Genomic DNA, 19,032 nt, shown 5'->3' on the forward strand with positions numbered 1-19,032 from the left:
TTGTAATTTGGGTATTTTACCCCCCCGCATAATATTAATAGTATTTCTAGCAATGACCAAATAATACAATAGAATGTACAAGATGCAACAGATATAAAAGTGCACTATAAAGCACTATGTGTCATATCACTGATTATCATCATCAGTCTTTATTTGTTAGCCATAGGCCTTTCAAATTACATGATAGATCAACAAATTGCAACAGAAACCATATTAAAACCAAACTATATACACAAATGGTGGTAACATGACCTTAAGAATTTACAACTTTTCAGATCTTACATCATTTCTTACAAAGTTTCAGATCTTCCATCTTATAATCTATTCTTTAAACTATAACCTTTCTGCGTTCTAAGTTTAGTAGAAAGGAACGTAAATGAAGCAACCCTATGTCTAACTTCCTCAAAAATGTCAGCCAACAAGAAACACACTTTATTCTCCTCAGTACCAGATATGTTGTGAAGAATATTTTTAAGATAAGTTCCTATTGGGATCAAACATAGGGCAATGCAAAATGTTATGTTTTACATCTTCTATCCGGTTTGTGCCACAATCACAAATACGTTGTTCCTTGGGTTGCTTATTATATCTACCAAAGAGATAATTTGATGGAAAAGTGTGAAATCTTCAGCTGGTGAGTGCTTTTCTTAAATTTGAATTTGTTCAGTGTAAAAGGTAAAGGGCCTGATTGCTGTTTTTCTTAATTTTTGGGAACCAAGGGGCAAAATCTGAGTTGACAGCACTCATAATATCCTGTTGAGAATCTTTAGTAAGTATCCAGTCTCACATCGCTGGTTATAAAAGCTAATAAATCAGTAATGTATTTACTGTGTAGTGATCACATGATATAAAGAGTATTAATCATGCTTTTACTTCGATGTGTGAAATGAACATGGTGTCAATGTAGAATACAAAGACAGTGAATTAGGTCAATAATTTCTTGCAATTGTTAATATGCAGTAAAATTGAGAAAATAAGATGCTTTAATGTATGGAGTAATACTAGTTGTCCCCTTTAAAATCATGGACGTTTATGTTTGAGAACTAACAAACCGAGCACACTTAATTGTAGTTTGCTGTTTATTAATTGGCGTGTTTTCTATTTGGGTTGAACATTGGTTGAACAACAGATGCGTCAAGATCCACCCCCCTGCCAGTCGTCAGGTGTTGCCGAAAGATGTGGGGTGGAGAAAGCGAAAAAAGGCTCCCTGCAGGGGTTTCCATGCTCAGCTATGAAACAGGTTTGGTTTCGCAGCTGTCTCCAAGGCCCAGAATACCCATATTTATGCCCCAGAGGTCCGGCGCCTCATTGGTCGGCCTTAAATCGCTCGCTAGATCGAGCCGAGTTGATTGACGTCTCACACGGCACACGGAATCAAAAATTGATACCCCGGCCCGCCCAACATGGCCGACGGCTGATAACGACCAAAGAGCCCCGCATCGCCCTAAAACGACTGCACGGGCTTCTGCCGATCATGCCTGGTTGATTGGCACGTCGTATGGCCCGGAAATCACCTTTTTTGGGCCAAATACGGCCGTTCCCAATCTCCAGGGGAGCCCCAAAGAGCGCCGCACCGCCCTAAAAATGACATCGCCGGCTTCTGCCGAGCGAGCCGGGTTGATTGATGGGTCGCACGCCCGTGAAATCACAAATTGCCGCCTCAGCCCCAGCCCCAGCCACGGCGGACTGCCTGCCATTAAATTATAAGCCCAAGGGTGACAGACAGCTCTGCCGCCTTCATTCGAGCACTCTAAGAAGGGACATGCCCGGGCATGCCTTCAACAACTGGTCTACTCTGCACGGCTGGCGTGTATACGAAGTCTGAAAACTTTTGCAGCGACTGCCGCTGCTGCTTCGCTGGGGAAAGGAGGAGAGGGGACAGAGTACACAACGGTGCTTTGCATAGCACACGCAGAGCCAACGACCTCACTCTTGCCTGGAAAAACACTTTATTATTTTCTTAAAAGCATGCTTCCTGGTTTGTCAGGAACACCATGCAGGGTGCACAGATCGGTCCAGCCCCAATTAAGCTCCACGGCCATACTGCCCTGAGGGGAAGACACAGGAAGGACTCTTTCAGGAAGTTACATTGCTTTTAGGGGAAAAACTCTGCCAAATGCTCTCTGCTCCTTTTTTATTTTCTGAACTCTGCTTTCAGAAACCAGCACGCACACAGGGGCAGAATGCTTTTCACAATACACTTCAGAAACAAGAGGTGAGCTTCCTTTTGCAGAAATAGTGCTAAAATGCAGACTGCCGGGGCTTTGCGTATTCAAACCTCGCGCCAGAGACGGGGGAAGGGCACGACCGGCTTTTCCAGCAAAAACCCCTCTGGCTTTAGGGAGGGAGGATGCTTTTACAACAACGTTTGGAAAGAAGCAGCCTGCAAACATAGGGGGCTTATTCCAACACCGCTCAGGAGATGGGAAAGATGCACGGTTCAAACGCCATGGCTTTGGGGAGGGGAGGAAGGGTCTGCTTTTACAACAACGTTTGGAAACAGGCACGCTGCACACATAAAGGACTTATTCCAAGAACGCTCCGGAGAAGGAGAGGGGGTGGGGGTGGGAGATGAGCGTTTGATAAGTGGGAGGGGAACACCCCACCCGTTAGCAGCTCTTTTGCAGTTTCAATGAGCAAGGGGCTCTCTCTTTCACACACACACACACCAACACACAGCAGGGCTTGGGGAAGGGCGGGGGATGCCAGCATGTTGAACGCAGATTACAAACGCTAGGGAGAAACGCCCCTGGACTTGCCGAGTAGAGCCAACTTCCAAAGTGAATGACACACACACAGATACACTCAGCCCACTACAATTGCCAGCTAGGGGAAGCTGGGGAAGACGCGAACACATTCTAGCTATGCTTATGCAGATTGACACCTGGGAGGGAGAAGGGAGAGAACTGAACTAGGACGATCGTGGACAGGACAGCCGCGCCTGGGCGGCGGCTGTCAGCTGTCATGATGATGGGAGGGGGTGGTATTGTCTTCTAATGCATTTTGTAAACAAATTTGAGAAAAGCTTGTAAGAGTTGTTTTTGGGATAATTTAAAAATCAAGTGGTTCTGTAAGTTTAGATCCATGATTGTGAGCTGCTAGATAGACATATTTTTCACACGAGAGCTAGATAGAAATATTTTTCACACACGCAAATAAATTCTGGCCATGGGAATCACAGATGGGAAGCGGCACGTGTGGTATCCCTAGTTCATTCCAACTGGCAGGCCTGCGTCCATCTCAGACCCTCTGACTAAAACTAAAACCAGTTGTATCAGTTCTTCCATTCTTTTGAAGGAGAAAAAAGGGGCTGGATTTGGTCTCTCTGGTTCCTCTTCCCTACCCAGTAACTGACTGACTGGGTTTAACCTTTTCCAAAGAAGAATTTTGGCTGCTCCAGATGTGCTGAAGTGGTGGTGGAATCCCCATGGTCAATTAATCGCATGATACTCACATGAAATATCAAGGTTTCATCAAGATCTCCCCACTGCTTAATTGTCGGATTCATCCTGGTTCTGGCGCTCCCTCTCCCCCTTATCACGTGTTTTCAAAGAACCTGCATGGAAGTGCACATTTAAAAAAAACACGTGCCGAATTCAGATCGGTGGGGAGGTTCGGGGTTTGAATATAGATTTGTTTTCCCGCCGTAGGGAGTGATGTGGAGCCTTCCAGCCAATCAGAGTGTGGTGGGCTGTGCGAGATGCGCGCGCAGCCTTTTCTTTTGTTTAGCGCCGGTGGAGACTACGTTGAAACCTGGCTGCGTGGAACGTGATTTCTGTGCCAACGGTAAACTAAAATTAGACTTATGTGCCAACGCAGCTGTATGGGTAAAGAGTGCCGGAAAACTTGAAGCCGTGCATAAACGTAGCTTAGCGAAGGAGGAATTTCTATCTACCCATGCGCATAGTGACGTAGCTGCGCAAAAAGTTAAAAAAACAAAAATTCCCGCCCCACCCCAACACAACAGCCAATCAGAACAGACCCGCCGAGCTGATCGCAGGTTTGTGGGGAGTGTAACTTTGTTTGAATCCATGATAGACATTGTGGTCTTCACTAGAAACATGCTGGAGTGGGGAGGGAGAAACTGAGTTGAAGAGGTTCTGTTTCTTTTGAAACCTGGTTGTATCTGGCTTTAATTTCTCAGTGGGGATTCCACCGGTGTTTCGTTTCTTTACCATGCGAGTGCTTGTGGAGAAAAGGGATGTGTTTGCGCCTCCAGGTTGCCTGAGTGTGCATACCTCACTCCAAAAGGAAGAGAAGATACAAACACACTTTTCTTTATCTGCACCATTCTATGAACTTTCATAATATCTCTGTGTTTGTGCCTAACAGGCAGAATAAAACAAAAGTTAAGTGGCACCTTATACACTAATGACATTCATTTCTCTAGAAACTCCCATGAGTGCCCCTAGTCATTTGTTTTGGTGTGCTACAAAATCCTAGTGTGCTACATAATCCTTTTCATTTCTGTGATATAATAAGGAAAATTTTCTGCCTTTTAGCCACACACACACACCCATTTTGAAAAAGTCACAGAATGGTGCAAACAAGGATAGGAGTTGCATCGTTCTCTCCTCTGTAGAGCAAATCTTGTTCTCAGTTCATTACACAGGAAGAGGATTGGGGCCAGTGGCAATATAGCATTAAGAATAAAACTAGTTCCCCTTGTCAGCTGGAGAAAGGCTTGGGCCTACTCAGATTCAAGAAAGGTAGGCTTATAGTTCCAAGAGGATAAGCCACTGATGAGATACCCCTTGCGCACACTCGCACATTTGTTTTTGGGGCTTTATGTCCTAATCTTGTGGATTTATTGAGGGCTAGTGATGGTGCAAGAAAATATTACAGCATCCGTGAACCACTGCTGGCTGCCGCTTTGAATGCTGGCACCCTTGCTTGCTTGGAAATGAATGTTGGAAAAAATCTTAAAGTGTGAGTAAGGAGGAGCTCGAAGGATGATTTGAGGGCTTGAAAAAGCCAGACAGCGGGTTGTGCCAAAGCATTGCCATCATTTTCAGATTGTCAAAGGAGTGACATGATTGTGCTGTGTAATTTACCTTTATGGGGATAATGGCTTGGGTGCCAAAAGGGTTTTATAATGGAGCACAAACATCAGCCCCCATATCTCCCAGCACCTGGAATTTAAAGATGGACAGATGCTGATTACAAAAGAAGGCTTCTGTCGCTAGCTGGAGGTTGATTAAATATCACTGTAGGTTGCCAAGGAAGAAAGTGGATTCTCCAGTTCTGTCTGAAATCAAGAATGGCCATACACAAGGGGACAGACATAAGCCAACTAACATGCCCAAATCATAGTGAATATTAACATCAACAGTGATCCCACCAGTACAGTGTGGACTTCATGTACAGAGTGGCATACAGTGTGTCTTGCATACATACATAGCTAACAAAAATTCCAGCTTAGCTTTCCTCCTTCCTTTTGTTCTTAAAGGAAGAAGAAGAAGAGTTTGGCTTTATACCCCACCTTTCTCTCCTGTAAGGAAACTCAAGGTGGCTTACAAGCTCCTTTCTCTTCCTCTCCCCACAACAGACACCTTGTGAGGTAGGTGGGGCTGAGAGAGTTCTGAGAGAACTGTGACTAGCCCAAGGTCACCCAGCAGGAATGTAGGAGTGCGAAAACACATCTGGTTCACCAGATGTGTCTTTGCCACTCAGGTGGAGGAGTGGTGAATCAAACGTGGTTCTCCAGATTAGAATAATAGAATCCACCTGCTCTTAACCACTACACCATGCTGGCTCTCAAGGTAGTATAACATTGTGGCTAAATCAGGAAGCCCCTATCAAACCTTGCCTCTACTATGATTTTACAAAGTGTCCTTGAGCGAGTCATAGACTCAGCCTTCTCCAAAAGAAAGACAATTCTGACCTACCTTTCAAGGTTGTTGTGCGATGATGCATGTGAAGTTCTTGAAAGTGCTATCTGCATATTCATTACTAGATGCCTTTTAAAAAAGCAGGATGTGCATATTTGTTTTTGCATCTCTCCTAGTTGCAACAAAAGAAAACCATGAAGACACTGAAAAAGCAGAAGTCACATTGGCCTAGGCCCTATGGTTTGAAGAAAGATTTGTTGGTGACAGTCTGGATTCTAGCCTTTAGACGCCCACCACACATGGCTTTTTCTCAACCAGCTGGTAGCCTGCAAAACTCATTGCACCTGCCTTAACATGTTTTTGTTATTGTTTTGGGCAGGAGAAAAAAATGCTGAAAAAACCCAGAGTGATTTGGAGAGGAGAAACAAACCTCTCCCTTCTCTCTGGCTCCGCTGCTTCTCCATTCTTTCCCAGCTGCTTTTTAGAAAAATAGCCACAGGCATGGGATCCAGGGCCAGTGCAGAGACGGTCCTTACCAGACATCTGGGATGCATGTCCCAGTAAGAAACACACCTTCAGAAACACATGTCTCTGAAGATGCCAGCCATAGGTATGGGCGAAATGTTAGGAGCAAAAACTACCAGACCACAACCACACAGCCCAGGAAACCCATAACAGCCAATTGTGAATTGCACCTTTTCCCATTATGTTGCTTTAGTGTGAAAAAAACACCACCCACTGGAATGTTTTCATTTACATATTCGTTAAAGTTATGAGGAACTCTGATGTCTTTTGTAGCCGGTCACCATTTTCTGCTCTGTTTGCATCTGTACACAACTTGCATCTTAATGTACATATTTGCTAATGATGTAATGAAGAGACTTTGGCAAGGCCAACATGCAAGCACTGAATTCTGCCTCCTAGGGAAAGCTTCTGTGGTTGCATTTGTGACTGCCATGAAACAGTTAAAGGCATAGGATTCAGTCCATAAAAAACAACCCTAAAAATGTGTAGTGTAAAACTGCAAAGTGACCTGTTTGACCACACAAGTGATCTGAGATGGTCTCAAAATGATTTGGGCACGGCAGGCAGAAGTATCCAAAGTGAAATCCGTGTACTACCTTTGATTAGGACTGATCAAATTGACACAGAACATTGCAAGCTTTTGATCTCACCATTAGGCTGCAGGTCACAACATTTAAAAATATGGAGGAGCAAGAAGCACATTTTTCAGGCCATGAAGTTACAACCTGATTTTTCAGGCATTCTCTGTGAAAATCAGGGTCGATCATTCCCGCTGATGTGATATTTTCTAAAAACATTTTGTCTCTAACCAAAGTCAAAACGGTAGCAAGCAGACAACCAACCTGGGTAAGATTTATCCCAAAACAGAATCCATTAGACTTGTTCAAATCTTTCCCAGCACCTTTGGGGGGAAAAATCATGCAGTATTTCTGCTCTACATGATATTCAGAGATATGACTGAATCTCATAAACATAAAATTGCTGTCAGCCAACTCTGCAACCAATCTTGACCATGAAGGGCTCAGTTCTCACTTGAGATAACTCCTAGAAGTCACTCCCCGCCCCTCACACACACTCTTGTGGGTCCCTTATGAATCTGTCCTCCTCGGAGATATTTGACTGTAATTGTTCAATATCATTCAATGAAGTGTGTTCCATTCCTGGGCCTCTGAAAACTGGGTTCAGAAGGGGCGGGATTTCTTTCACCCCAATCATCAAAAAACCCTCAGGGTCTCTGTCTCTTTAAGAGCAGCCTGTGGTAGGAAGGTGCTGATGTAAGAAGATTAAAGAGTCATCCTGATGGGGATGGATGTTAATGGAAGTGTCTCACTAAGTGGCTGGCGCTCAGCGCAGCCCAGAGGGCAGCGACATGGTGAATCTGTCATCATAACAGCCTTGCCAGCCTGTTCATAAATCACCCTCCCTCATGGTTGCAGGGAACCATCCTCCCCACTAGATCAGGAATCGCCTCCCTGGATCTAAATCCAGCCTTGCACCTGGCAGGCAGGCAAAGCAAGCAGAAAAGAGAGCAAGACTGCTGCAAGATGAAGGTCTGCAGTAAAGCTGCCAGGTCTATCTTGGGGATGTCCTGAAGATTTGGGGGTGATGAATGGGGAAGGGAGCTCACTGCGGGTTATGATGCCACAGAATCCATGCTCTGAAACTGCTGTTTCCTCCAGCGGCTATGAGGTGCGGAGATCAGTTGTCATTCTAGGCCTCACCTGGAAGTTGAGGATGGTGCCCTGCCTTTGGAACTCATCCACTCATCACTAGTTTACTCTCTGTTTGCAGGGGCATAGCTTAGAAAACAGGGACTCACCCTGGGTGCTGCGACACCCCCCGCCCCAGTTGTGCCCCAGCCCTGAACTCCTCTGGAGTTTGTGACCAGGACACAGTTGAATGCTGGTGAGCAGGGCTTGCCCTGCCCGCAATCTCCACAGGGAGTTTGGGATGGGGTACAGTTGCAAAGGGGACCTGGCCTGCAATGCACCCCAATGAAGTGGCGCCTGGGGCTCCACCCCCCACGTTCCCTTGCTACACCACTGTCTGTTTGATGCAAATACAATTCAAGATCACCTGGCTTCTGCGCTCCTTCTGATTTCTGATCATTCATGCTTCTCCCAGATCTACAGAGAGAACCCCACAGGAATCAGAAACTTAAGACAGACAATATTTTTCGCCTTCCAGCTTTAGAGGTGGCATGATAGAGGCATCTTTGATGATGCGGTACATGCCTGTACCAAACAGGTTTTATAAGTTGCCAAAAAAAAAAAAGCTTGAAAGCTAGCTAGAAATGATCACTGGGAAACAAAATGCATGTGATACCTGTTGGAATTTCCAGCCTTGCTTTGAATGCAGCAGCAGCAAGAGCAGCATCGGATTCTGGGAAGCTGCACAAACATTCTAAAAGTGACAGTTAAAATCCGTTGGTAGTGTTCTGTTCCCTCACCACACACACTCTGAGACTGCCTGACTGACTAACTAAGAGAAAAGATGTGCTCTGTGCTCTGTATACTGTTGTAAACCATATGATATAGGAAGTGCTCTGACTAGACTAAAATATATTGTAACGCAACCATACTGTAACAAACCATGAGCTGTGCATGTAACTATTATTTGTGATATTGTGTATATAATGTATATCTCTCTCTTAGGGTAAGTAAAGTTCTGCTTATGTTTTAATGAACTTCTGAGGTAAAATGGCTGGTCTTTTGACAGATAACTATTCTAATTTGACATGCTGCACAATCCACATTTCCGCCCGCAACTTTGCTTGACAGGATTATATATACCAAGTATACCTGTTGCCCTTCAACACCAACAGCAATGTTATCTATATGTACAAATGTACATATGTGGCTTCAAGTTGTGATCAATGTATGATGATCCCAGCAAGGGATTTTCAAGGTGAGGATGCAGAGGTGGTTTGCCATTTCCTTCTTCTGCACAGCCTTCTTTCGTGGTTTTCCTTTCAAGTACTAACCCTGCTTAGCTTCCCTCCCAGTGTTACTTGTACCAGTAGGTAAGTATAAATGTAACATTAAAATAGGAGTTCTAGCACATTTTTCTCCCAGCTTCCTCCTGCCTTGGCACTGTTTACAAAGGAGATTCAGATTTAGATGCTGATTATCATGGAACGCTAAACAGAGTTATAGCCTAAACCTGCTGAAATTAATGTGCTTAGTCTAGAGTAACTCTCTCTAACATTGCCCTGTTAGTCGCCAATGTGGCCCTTCCTCATGCTTCAATTGAGTTCTTTGAGTGGGCATTTATTTTTTAAAGGCCTGACATATTAAGCTTATTCATTGAAAAGTTTTTTTTCCTTTCAAAATTAAATAATCCCAATCACTTAGGAGTTACCTCCTTCCACCTGGTTGTGTTGTGTTTATATGTTTTTATAGTTATACACATAGAAACACAACACGACCAGGTGTACTGTTCAGTACTTTGGGGACCCTATTTGGGTGCCAATATACCACATAAATGTTATCAACAGGGAAATCAAAAGCACATTTTAGGGTAATTTTCCTTCTACCTACAAGTGCTTCGGGAAGGCACCTTCACTTTTAGGCCCCTTCCACGCTTTCAGAATAATGCACATTCAGTCCACTTTCACAATTGTTTGAAAGTGGAGTTTGCTATTCCGCACAGTAAAATCCAGCTTCCAAGTGGATTGAAAGTGCATCATTCTGCTTGTGCGGAAGGGGCCATAGAGTTGCCATCTGCAGGTTGGGTTGGGAAACGTTTGGAGATTTGGGGGCGGAGCCTGGTAGGGCAGGAGCCTCAATGGGAGCAGTGCCAGGGAGTCCACCTCCAAAGCATTAGGGTTTTTTCCCCTAGAGCAGGGGTCTTCCTGTCCAAGAGGAACTGGTCTCTGTCATCTGGAAATTAGCTGTAATTTGTGGGGATTCCCAGGTCCTACTTGGCAGCTGGCCTTTCTAACGCCACAGGAGCTGCACTGCACTGCATGTAAATATATTTACAGCTAACTAATGAGTGGTCTTTGAATTGATTGATACAAACCAGACTAATTGAATCCGTCAAGAGGCTCAGTTCACGAACGTCAGTTGTTACTTCACCGAAACCCTCTGAATGGGCTGGTTTGTTAAGGTTTCAAAAACAAATTGGTGCTCAGGCTTTATGGCGGGAAAAAGCAACATGGTGCCTGAGACTGGACAGTTCCCGTTCAATTGTGTTCTCTCATTAGGGCCTTCAGCTGTATCCCTTGTAAGCTGTTGCAATCAGTTTCACTCCTGTCAATTCCCCTTGCACTTATCAGAGTGCTTGGATGCATTAAATGTATCTGGTTTTATTAATGGGTTGATGATGGCCTTCTGTTAAACTTGACTTAACTGCTCTTAGTCTATTTTTAGATTAGTTCCGTGGAATTTTTTTTTGGGGGGGGGGGTTGCTGGAAGTGGGGGTAGGACAAGGTACTGATATTTATTGCATTTTTACTTGATTGTGAGCTAGGACTGCCAGCCTCCAGATGGGGCCTGCACGTTTCCTGGAATTACAGTTGATCTCCAGATGACAGAGATCAGTTCCCCTGAGAAAATGGCACTTTTGAGGAGGGTGGGTGGGTTCAATGGCTTTATACCCCTTGAAGCCCCTCCTCTCCCCAAACCCTGTCCCCCCAGGCCCCTTCCCCAAACCTCCAGGAATCTGCCAGCCAAGATAACTGGCAATCCTATTGTAAGCGGCCTCCCAAACCTTTTGGAGTGAGGGCGGGATATACATTTCTAAAATATAGCAGTTAAAGTTTAGCACTGTTTGCCTCCTGCAACTTCCATCCACACAATCATTTTTCAAAACTCGACCCAGGAGATATATTCTTTGGGGGCAAGGGATATGATCTCAGATCACCTTTTGCTTTTGCTCTTTTTAAATATCACAAGACACACATGTGAATGATTACACACATTCAGATCTTCTGTAAAAATGATTGATTGCCAATGGGTGTTTTTCCTTCTCTGTTCTCTTCCCGTCCCTGAAGATAGTTTCAGGTGGGTAGGCGGGCTAGTCTGTAACAGCAGAACGAAATCTGGGTTCGGTAGCCCCTTAAAGACCAACAAAATTTTCCAAGGTATAAGCTTCCCTGAGCTACTTTGACTCTTTTCCCTGTTTCCCCTCATAAATTAAGAAAACCTTCTGATTCTTCCAGATAATAACAGTCTCTCTTGCACTTGCTACCAGACATAATAGTCGCTGTAACAAAAAAGAGATCAGTTACTGGAGCTATCCAGAAACATTAAGGGGGGAGGGTGCCAACTGCCTAATAGCAGGAAATGATTTACTGATGGTAGAAGCATCCACTTGAGTGTACAAAAATAAAACTGCAGTGTCAGAGGAGGGACAGTGTTTTTCAACAGAGAATACTGAAGGGGCTGATAAAGGTTCCTCTGCCATATCACCAACCAGGTCATTAAAGTTGTTCTGCATCAGTACCTATCTCAAATGGCAGTACTTCATTCCTAAGAAGCACTCTGGAAATTGCTAAAAATTAAGAGTTGGGGGGGGGGGGAGGAAGAGGCCCAAGGATGCTTAAAAATACTGAGAATGACAACTGTGAACATGGCTTTGGAGAAACACATGGTTCAATCCAGCCAATCCTTTCACTCAGTCCCATCTGCACATGCAGAATAATGGAATTTCAATCCACTTTCACAATTGGATTTTGCTATTCCACACTGTAAAATCCAGCTGCAAAGTGGATTGAAAGTGCATTGAAAGTGCATTATTCTGCATGTGCGGATGGGGCTTCAGTCTTGGCCAATTCTCCTCTTTATTACAGTTCCCATCCCACATAGCTTTTGTCGATACAGCTCCCATTACCCTCAGCAATGCCTTTGTTGGTGGAGAAAGAGGACTTCCTTCATCTCTTTTGCTCCCATGGAAAAGCTGGTTGGATCCAACTCATGGTCTGAATGCTTCCCCAAAGGTAAAATAGCAGTGTGGAAGCATTCAAAGTTTCACCCTTCAGGACCTATCCAAATACCGCGAAACACAATGAATCCTGTGGCACTGTTCCATCCAGCATAAAGTTTTGTGAGCTCTGTCTTACGAAAGCTTACGCCAGACTAAATTTTGCTGATCTCTACAGTGCTATTAGACTTCTGGTTTGTTTTGCTGCTGCAGGCGAACATGGCTACCCAATTGCAATAAAAAACGTGGCAATTAGTTCAGTCTCACTCTCTCTTTAAGATAGTCCGTCCGTCCGTCCGTCCGTCCGTCCGTCCGTCCGTCCGTCCGTCCGTCCGTCCGTCCGTCCGTCCGACCGACCGACCGACCGACCGACCGACCGACCGACCGACCGACCGACCGACCGACCGACCGACCGACCGACCGACCGACCGACCTACCTACCTACCTACCTACCTACCTGTGAGGTAGGCTGCACTGTGAGAGAGACTGGCTTTAGGTGAGTTTCATGGCCAATCACAACCCAGATCTCCCTAATCACATTGGCTAGAATTTAGCATTGTGTTGTGTTCAGAGCCAGCGTGGTGGTTAAGAGCTAATCTGGAGAATCAGGTTTGATTCCCCACTCCTCCACCTGAGTGGCAGAGGCTTATGCCGTGAGAAGTTGCGACCCCATCTGCTGAATATTATCAACATGCGACCCCTTGCTCAGCTGGTGCGGAGTTTTGGGCTGATCTGTCATCAATATACTGATGACACTCAGCTCATTCTGTTGATGGGGGAGGGGGACACTGCCCCTGTGACTCTGCAGCATTGTTTGGAGGCAGTCACTGGTTGGTTGAAGCAGAGCAGGCTAAAACTTAATCCAACGAAGATGGAGGTCCTCTGGCTGGGCCATGAGGGAGGGATTGGGGATTTTCAGCCACCGGTGTTGGAAGTCTCTTTGGCATCAACCTCTTTGGCTCGCAACCTGGGTGTCCACCTGGATTCGTCTCTTTCAGTGGAGACCCAGGTGGCACATGTAACTTGGGTTGCTTTCTTCCATCTTCGCCAGGCTCGGTGGCTGGCCCCCTACCTCTCCCAGGCTGACCTGGCCACAGTGATCCATGCAATGGTCACCTCCAGGCAGTGGCATAACTAGGCAAACTGGAGCCCTGGACAAAGCCTGAGTTTGATGCCCCTCCAGGCGTGTGCCCGGTGCAATGCGCACCCCCTTTCCCCTTGTAGCTACACCCAGTGGTGTATGTAGGCAAACTGGAGTTTGGCACCCCCCCATGGGCAGCCGCCCTCCCCCACCATGACCAAGCAATTATTTTTTACACCAGGTCGTTTCAAAGTCACCATCACATTATAGAACATGCCCCAATTCACAAATCTGAGCACAGCAATAAGCCATGCCACACAGCAGAAATAATTTTTTAAAAAACATTTTCAAAATACTTTCAAAATGTTATATTACCACTATGAAAACATTTTATGGTGTTGTATTCAATTCCCCCAATTGGGGGAAACAGCATCACTTTCAATGTTATTTAAACTGGGAACCCCAGATTCTCCCTTTAAAGTGGATTTAAAAGGAGAATCTGGGCTCCCTAGTTTAAACAAGTGATGCTGGAATTCACCCCCAAACAGCATCATTTTCAATGGTGTTTAAACTAGGGAGCCCAGATTCTCCTTTTAAATCCACCTTAAAGGGAGACTCTGGGGTTCCCAGTTTAAACAACATTGAAAGTGATGCTATTTTGGGGTTGATTCTCCCCCACCCTGAAACAGCATCACTTTCAATGTTTAAACTGGGGACCTCAGATTCTCCCTTTAAATCCATGCCAAAGGGGGGGATTTAAAAGGAAAATCTGGGGAAATTTGGGGGGTGCCTGCTGTCAGGGGTGCAATTGTTAAGCTAGCAGCACCAAACCTTCAGGGTATTTTTAGGAGACTCTCCTAATGATACCAACCAGATTTGGTGAAGTTTGGTTCAGGGGATCCAAAGTTATGGACCCTCAAAGGTGTAGCCCCCATCTTCTATTAGCTCCCATTGGAAACAGTGGGGGATGGGGTGCCCCCTTTGGGAGTCCATAGCTTTGGACTCCCTGGACCAAACTTCAAAAGACCTGGGTGGTATCAGTAAGAGACTCTCATGATGACACCTCCCAGGTTTGGTGAAGTTTGGTTCAGGGGGTCCAAAGTTACCGACCCTTAAAGGTGTAGCCCCCATCTCCAATTAGCTCCCATTGGAAACAATGGAGGATGGGGCACCCCATTTGGAAGTCCATAAATTTGGACTCCCTGAACCAAACCTCACCAAACCTGGGTGATAGCATCAGGAGAGTCTCCCAAAACATCCCTGAAATCTTGGTGCTGCTAACCTAAAAATTGCATCCTCTGCAGGCCAAAAATGGAAAACCCACTAAAATACCAAAAAACCCACACAAACGAACCCTGCATTTTTGGCACCCACCACAAGGGGGCGCCCTGGGCAACTGCCCACTTTGACCAATAGGCATTACGCCCCTGCCTCCAGGTTATACTATTGTAACTTGCTCTATGTGGACCTTCCCTTGAGGATGATCTGGAAATTGAAGCTGGTCCAGAATGCGGCGGCCCATCTTCTCACGGGTGGTTCAGTTAGAGATCATATTGCCCCTGTGTTGTGCCACTTGCACTGGCTCCCAGTGGCATTCCGAATCGTCCTCAAGGTGTTGGTATTGACCTTTAAGGCCCTTTACAGCCTGGGGTTCTCATACCTGCAAGACAGCCTAACCCCGAGTGGACCTCTCTGCTTAGCAGAGGCAAATTTGCTGGTGGTCCCCCACCCCTCCATGATGTGGCTGGCCTCTACCCGGGCCAGGGCTTTTATGGCCCTGGCCCCTGCCTGGTGGAACGCTCTTCCCCAGCTGTTAGGGCCCTGCAGGACTTTGGTGAGTTTAGCAGGGCCTGCAAAACCGAGCTGTTCCACCGGGCTTGGGGGGTGGGACTGGCAGCTGAGTCCGCCCCTCCCTGTTGCCCTATGTACCATCTGCTTATTTGAAAATCTCCCGATCCCTTCCTGGGGACGCCATACACTTAATTGTGGGTAGGTCATTGTTGCTACTGATTTTATTGTATTTAATTGATTTGGCGGGGGGAGGGTATTCAATTTGTTCTTTCTTTTTAGTTGCAATTTATTGTTTTCCTGTTTCTTATACACCGCTCTGAGCCCTTCAGGGGTAGAGTGGTCTATCAAACCGAATAACTAACTAACTAACTAACTAACTAACTAACTAACTAACTAACTAACTAACTAACTAACTAACTAACTAACTAACTAACTAACTAAATAAATAAATAAATAAATAAATAAATAAATAAATACATAAATAAATAAATAAATAAATAAATAAATAAATAAATAAATAAATAATCTGGTAAACCAAATGTGTTTCTGCACTTCTACATTTCTGCTAGGTGACTTTGGGCTAGTCACAGTTTTTTGGAACTCTCTCAGCCCCACCTGCCTCACAAGGTGTCTCTTGTGCGGAGAGGAAGGGAAAGGAGCTTGTAAGACACATTCAGTCTCCTTACAGAACAGAAAGGTGGGGTATAAATCCAAACTCCTCCTCCTCCTCCTCCTCCTCCTCCTCCTTCTATTATTATTAATGGTAATTATGTGAGATACCAATAACCACAAAAAAGTTTACACGGGCTTTGCAAGTTCTACAGGTGAAAATAAGGGGAAGAAACCCATTCTGGATGTCTTTCTTCTAGATGGGACTGGTATCATGAACAAACTTATATTGTGCCCTAAAATAGGTAGCAGAGGAGGAGAAGGCAGGAATTGTTTGGAGGCATCACTGATGATGCAAAATGCTGTCAAGTTGCAACCAACTTACAGCGACCCCATAGAGTTTTTGAAGCAAGAAATGAACAGAAGTTTGCCATTGCCTGCCTCTGCAGTAGACTTCCTTAGTGGGTCTCTTATCCAAGTACTAACAAGGGTTAATCCTGCCTGGCTTCTGACATCCAACAAGATCAGACTAGCTTGGACCAGCCCGATAGGGTTGGAACCATTACTGCAAAGCACTAAAAAAAAGCAAACAAAAGTCAGCCTACATATATCTCATCTGTTATTAAAACGGAGGAACAGAGATTTCAGGGGGGAGGGGTGTAGCAATTTCAGACAGTTGCAGCAATACTAAACAGCAAATACTAAACAGGAGTCTTGCTGCCTATTAAAGAATGACAGCATTTTTATCCCAGCATAAACTTTCAAGGACTACAGTCCAGTTCATCAGAAGAAACACACACTATTCCATGAAAGCTCATGCTGGAATAAAATTTTATTAGTGCCGTAAGACTGTTGCTTGTTTTGAATGGAATACCAGATCTCTTGAGTCAAATGAAACTCTAGACCAGCGATTCCCAACCAGGGTTCCGTGGTACCCTGGGGTGCCATGAGCATGTCCCTGGGGTACTGCGGCAACACTACTGGCCCCCCTCACTTTTGTGGTGTTTCGCACCGGCGCCAGCAAGGACATGGAGCTGGCTCAGGAGGCAGGGCTTGCCGCAAGGTCAGCAGCCAATTCCCGCACCCCCAGTGCTTCCCTTCACCCTGGCAGGGAAAGGTGGTGGTGGTGGTGGCAGGGGTACCATGAGATATGAAGAGTGAGATCAAGGGTACCATGATGTCGAAAAGGTTGGGAAACACTGCTCTAAATATTTGTGGCTAAGGGTTTGAGCAGCTCGGGTTCAAATCCTGTCTCATCCCAGACTTACCAGGTATCCCTAACCTAGCCACACTTTCTGGTTTACCATGCATGGCTGTTGCAAAGATCAGCAAGAAAAATATACACACAGCATTTCGAACACATTAAATGTGCTTTATAAATATAATAAATAAATTAGGAAATCCAAAAAGGCTCAGTTGAGAGTAGTGCTTAAAATAATGATGTCTGAGTTGAATAATTTCAGGGATTGATCTTGTACTCTTTAAGCAATTGATTATGTTTAAATAAACTTGCCTATTAGCAAAATCTCTATTATTGGTATGGCGTTGAAGAAGGTACTGAAAGAAGTGTGAGACAATTTGTAAGTTAACAAGCAAAATTTACCAGTCTGGGTAACATTAATATTTTGCCATTCTATAATATGGTAACATACAGGTATATTACCAAAATAACTTTTAAAACAGCGTTGCCAAACAACCTGGAAAAACCTGTCTTTCTGATAAATGGACATTTATTTCTCAGGTTATTTATCTCTGTGCCATGAAAAGTTTCAACTGCCCATTTCCTTACATTAAGCCTCTGCTAAAAGGGCAAGATGTTTCTTGTTGGCAAGACTAAAACATACATTATTTGTAACCCTTAGCTATAAACACCAGTAATTAAAACCTGCCCTTATCAACGAAAGTCAGGCTTCAGCAATCAGTCAATTCCAGCAATTAGTTGATTAATCCACCAGTTAAATTGATGAGCCTTCTGACCCTACAAATAAATACATATTGGTATTACTATTTTTGTCCAAAGCTCAAGTGATATTAGGTTTGTTCTGCATTTTGTTGCTACTAGAAAGTAAAGCTACCACTGTTCTAGCAATCTAGTTTTTTAAAGAATCATTGTTTCTATTGCAACCAACAGAAGGTTGAGGGGAAAAGGCTGACGTTCCCTCACTTCTCAAACCATAAACTTGATGTGCACAAACCAGTTTGTGAATCTTCTTGGGGAATTGTGAGAACGTAATCATTAGCTCCCAGCCTGCACAAAAAGCCCTGTTTGCTGACTGAAAAGCTAGCTACTGGAATCAGAGGTGCATCTAGGGAAAATGGAGCCCAAGGGCAAAATCTGAACACACCCCCGGCACCCAGGTCTACCGCCCAGAACTGGCAAGGCACCCAAGTCTACCGTCTGGAGCCAGCGAGTGTGGTGCCAGCCAGCGAGTGTGGTGGGCACTCCAGAGTCCAGCCTGTACCTCTAAATCATTGTTTCTATTGCAACCAACAGAAGGTTGAGGGGAAAAGGCTGACGTTCCCTCACTTCTCAAACCATAAACTTGATGTGCACAAACCAGTTTGTGAATCTTCTTGGGGAATTGTGAGAACGTAATCATTAGCTCCCAGCCTGCACAAAAAGCCCTGTTTGCTGACTGAAAAGCTAGCTACTGGAATCAGAGGTGCATCTAGGGAAAATGGAGCCCAGGGGCAAAATCTGAACACACCCCCGGCACCAGTGGTGGGATCCAAAAATTTTAGTAACAGGTTCCCATGGTGGTGGGATTCAAACAGTGGCGTAGCGCCAATGGGGCTGGGCGGGGCATGGCGGGGGCGTGGCCAGGCATTCAGGGGGCGGGGCATTCCTGGGCGGGGCTGTGGCAAGGACGCAGGACATGCGCACCTCAGATGCAGTTCCTTTTCACCCCGCCTCTAGATTCAAGGAAACCCAAAACTGTTTACAATTGTTCAATAATACCTTTACCTAATACTTTCCCAACCTTTGTACCAATGAACAAATCTCTCAAAGGTAGGTTGAATGGCACTTGCTAACCTTTCTGAAAGCACTTTGGTGAGAACCTCAGAAACTGTTTAATCTTGCAATCTATAGATAGGATAAGGGGCAAGAAATGATATGTATGTATTTCTGTTTCTGATGTTATTTGCATATGCAACTATAGTTTGCATCATAGTGATTCTTTAATATTTACTCATTTCAAGCATGCATAAATACTGTGTGATCTGTGGACTTAAAATAAATCTAATTCTTGAAATTAGTAGTAGTAGTAA

Source organism: Sphaerodactylus townsendi, linkage group LG03 (genome assembly GCF_021028975.2).
Source record: "Sphaerodactylus townsendi isolate TG3544 linkage group LG03, MPM_Stown_v2.3, whole genome shotgun sequence".
NCBI classification, from domain to species: Eukaryota; Metazoa; Chordata; class Lepidosauria; order Squamata; family Sphaerodactylidae; genus Sphaerodactylus; species Sphaerodactylus townsendi.